General features: G+C 41.5%; 1 protein-coding gene across 1 annotated transcript in view; it reads left to right on the top strand.

Annotated features, from left to right (window-relative positions):
- The first annotated feature begins 227 nt into the window (after positions 1 to 227).
- Positions 228 to 4461, top strand: part of ADGRG1 (adhesion G protein-coupled receptor G1) — a 75857-nt gene continuing 71623 nt past the window's right edge. The window contains exon 1 of the mRNA XM_074285859.1: positions 228 to 598. The gene's annotated coding sequence lies outside the window, so the exon portion shown is untranslated. The remainder of the gene's footprint in view (positions 599 to 4461) is intronic.

Here is a 4461-nt window from a genome sequence, read left to right on the forward strand (position 1 = left end):
CCTTTCTTTTAAAGCGTTTAGCTTTTAACAGCTTAATACAAAGAGGTAGAGACCACATGGAAAAGAATGCAAAAGCATCAACTAAGGGCTTTCTCTGTTTCCAAGCTCTGTATACATTTGATCTCTCCCTACACTTTATCCCTTAGATTTCAAGTTCAAGGGCAGGGCGTCCATTCCTCACACCCTGCTGAGCTCTGTGGCCTTTGGGTATTGGTTGGGCCCATCCCAGTCTTTGGTGTTGGATTTCTCTGGGAGGCTCAGATTTCAGGTTAGGGCTCGAATCTGCTGCAGCATTTATTGGCGCAGCATCCAGCCTTTGGCCTGGGCTGCGGGCATGGTCTGGCCATCCCCTCCCTTTGCAGTAGTTGGTGGGCAGACTGCAGTTTCCGGCTGGCAGCCACCCCACCCCACCAACTGAAGGCAGCTAGCACAGGTGGGCAAGGGCATATTAGACAAGAATAAAAGGCAGAAAGGGTGGGGCCTCTAGGTCCCTCCTACACCTGAAAGAGCTCACTCTGCACAGCTGGGATCAGACTACTGGAGGAGGAAATCGGGAAGTTGGTGGTAGAGGTGTTCTGTGGAGGACCCAATCCTGGAGGTAAATATTTAAACCATTTGGTATGGGAGGAGCAGGATGAGGGGATCACGATGGAGTAGAAGGGTAACCTGGGCATTTTATCTCCCCCAATGTAGGCAGATCTCAGAAGCCAGAACAGGTTTGCCCATATGGAAATCTAGAATGCTAGAAACCGCTGGAGATTATCTGGCCCATGTCTCATTTTACAGATGAGTAAAACTGAGGCCTAAGGAGAAAGCTCCTAAACATAGTGCTGGAAGGAACTAGAGAGGTACAATTCCTTCACAAGCCCAGGAAGAGGTAAAAATGTCCTGTGCCCTTGCCCTTAGTGAGCTGTCAGGGTCAGGATTTGAATCAAATTTTCACTCCTTTTTTTTTTTTTTTTTTTTTTTTTCTGTCAACTGCACCGACTTGCTAAAGTAGATGGCTTAGAGAGAGCCTAGGACCTCTGACTCCAAATGGAGAATGCTTAGGAACTGCTGCCCTCAACCATTTTAGGTGCCAGGGGAGCCCTGATGAGACCCAAGGTGCCTCGGGAAAGAGAGAAATAAATGAAGCTTCATTTCTTTTCCTTAATCTCCCTTCAGCTTGGAGGGGCTGGAAGGGCTGTCAGCCTCAGTTTCAGGGTTGTCCCGGTCACCAACAGCAGCCCTGGTACACTAAGGGAAGGGCAGGCAGAATGTTTGTTTCCCAAATGAATGGCTCGGGAGCACAAACTGCTATCGGGAATCTAGCTGGCAAAATCTGAGGAAAGAATTCATTTTTGCAGTTTGAGAAGTTTAGTCTGGAAAACAGTTCCCAAAGGCAGTGCCCTAAACTGGTTTGGTTTCTCCTGGGAGAAGTAACTGACTTTTGAAGCAGGCTTACGTAGTAGGGAGGGCTGGGCTTGTCATTTGAATTCTCTGGGTCTCAATTTCTTCAACTGCAAAATGGGAATAGAACTATTGATCTTAAACTGGAGAGATGGAGCTGGGAAACCTATGACTTTTAGAGGAATAGGGCTGAGAAATAGCCTGTGTAAACTAATAACTGGATATGGAAATGGCTGTTTTTATTTTAATGGGACCAAGCAGGGAAGGCAGTGGAGAATGAATGCCTTTCTGAAAAGCTTTGCTCTATGGCAGTGAACCTTGGTTCCCCATTACTTGGCTTCAGGTGATTTCCTTTGCTGGTTGGGAAGGCAGACTAAAAGGCTTTGGGGAGGCACCTCCAGGGAAACCGGTTTGTTCAGGCCAGTTTAACTGGCTTTATATAGAGAGTGAGAGAGGTTGCTTCCGACAAACAAACGGTTGGTAATGAGTAAAGATCATGGCTGTTTCTGAACTTCAGAGACTGCTTTAGGGGAGCTCAAGGGAACCCTCGTGGTACCCCTTAGTCTAAGACATTCCTAGCTTCAGTCTTCCAAATCAAAAATAATGTCAAAGGTCCAAGGTGGTGGGAAAGAGATTGTGGAGTTTGGAGACTCTGTTGTCTTACCCACTCTACAGACCATGCATTATAGTGTGGGGAAAAGCATTCTGGATTTGGTTGGAGCCAGAGGGCTTGAGTTCCAGTGCTAGTCAGGTCCATAAGTATTTATTAAACGATCACGATGTGTCAGATACTGTGCTAGGTAGTGGAAATGCAAAGAAAAGCAAAAATATTCCTGTGCTCAAGGATCTTATATTCTAATGGGCAAAACAACAGGTAATGAACTAAGCACGTTAAGATATAGAAGGAGGCACTGACGGGATGGTGTGAGCACCTGGGAGGATGAAGAGAAGCCTTTTGCAGGAGGTACTCTTAAAGAAAGCCCAAAGAAGTAAGAAGCAGTTGAAGGGATAGAGCACCCAGGCATGGAGGCACCCATGGCATAGAACGCCCCGGGAGCATGTGGCCTTAGCCAGTGTTGCTGAAAATGTGTGGGATGGAAGATAGTCAAGTGGAAGAAGACTGGAAAGGGAGGAAGGACCTGAAAAGCCTGGGTGGCCAAATTTACAAAACAAATAAAGGTGTTTCTGGTTTATCCTGGAGCTTTCAGGGAAGGAAAATGATTTGGATAAATGTGGCTCTTACCAAAATGTCCTTGGTAGCTAAGTGAAGGAGAGATTTCAGTGGGAAGAGAAGGGAATCAGGAAGATCAATTAGAAGGCTATTGTGATAGTCCAACCAGGGACTAAAGAGGGATTGAACCAAGACTATTGCTATATAAATAGGGAGAAGGGGGAGTATATAAGAGATGTGTGAAGACAGAAATGGCAAGTTGCGGCAATGTGAGGATTTAATGATGATTCCATCACCAGAGGCTGGGTAACTCTAAGACTCCTTAAATCACAGAATTAGAACTGGAACAAACCTCAGAAGCCATCTTTTTGACCTCACATTTTATAGATGTAGAATCAAAGGCTCAGAAAGGTTGATCTAGGAAGACTCAGAAGCAGGTTGTGAGTCTGGTTGACTGGAAACTGGAGTAGGGAGGTTGGGAAGAGGGAATGGAAATGAGTCTGTTTTGTACATGTTAAATTTGAGATGAGTCCATTGACTGGAAAAGTCTAAAAGACCAGCACTGGTCTAGGACTAAATGAACCTCAGGAGAGAAACTAGAGCTGGAGACATCTATCCGCAAATCTTTTGCAGTGAGATACAAACCCCTGGGACCTCAGGTCTCTGTTTCTTCATGTGTTGGAAAAAAAAAAAAAAACAATTAGGTGGCACTACAATGCAGATTCCTTGGCCTGGAGTCAAAAAGTTCAAACCTTGCCGGAGACATTTACTAGCTGTGTGACCCTGGACAACTCTGTTTGCCTCCATTTCCTCATCTGTAAAATGAGCTGAAGAAGGAAATGGCAAACCACTCTAGAATCTTTGGTAAGAAAACTCCAAATGGGCTCACAAAGAGTTGGATATGACTGAAAACAACTCAACAAATCAAGAGATTTTCTTATTGGGAGTTTCTTATGCCAATATATTTAATATAATATATAGGTAATATGTATATTATAGATAGTACATAGGTTATATTATATTGTAGGCCACATAGTATATAGTATATACATACATTATAGATAGATTATAGAGTATATAGATTATATTATATTGTTATATATTGGTCACATAGTATATAATTATATATACTATAGATAGGTTATAGAGTATAGTAAATATAACTATAGCTAGATTATATAGTATATAGGTTATATTATGTAATATATAGGTTATATATACTATTTTTAGGTTGTAGATATTATGTATAAGTTATATAGTACAAAGCTTCTTAAACTGTGAATCATAATCCCATATTTGAGTCGCATAACTGAATATGGGGGATGTAAAATTATGATTTATTATCAATGTTTGATCTGATACCTATTTTATATACCTATATACCTGGGATCATATAAATATTTCTTGGGGAAAAGAGGTTATGAGTGGGAGAAGTTTAAGAAACCCTAGCAGAGCATATAGGTTATATATATAATATATTAAATGTGTTATATAATATATAGGTTTTATATATATTATATATGATATGTAGTATATAGCTTATATGTGTGTATATATACATAATGTTATATATGCTATATGTAAGTTACATAGTAAATATAGGTTATATATGTATGCTATCCATATAGTCTTAGAAATGAAATATTTGAATATTACCAAAATAGTTTTGCTTGAGACAAAGAGACCAACCTTGATATTATTGTAGTACTCCAGGCAAGAGGTCGTGAGGGCTGCTCTAGGCAAAAAGTACCGGAAGAGCTGGAGAGATGTTACAGAGGTAAAAATGACAAGATTCTGGCAACTGACTAGATTTGTGGCATAAGAGTGAGGGAGAGGGAGGAGTTAACATTAATAATATTTGTTCTAGGACATTGGACCTGGAGTCGGGAGGACCTTTGTTC

This window comes from Sminthopsis crassicaudata, chromosome 2, assembly GCF_048593235.1.
Source record: "Sminthopsis crassicaudata isolate SCR6 chromosome 2, ASM4859323v1, whole genome shotgun sequence".
NCBI lineage: Eukaryota > Metazoa > Chordata > Mammalia > Dasyuromorphia > Dasyuridae > Sminthopsis > Sminthopsis crassicaudata.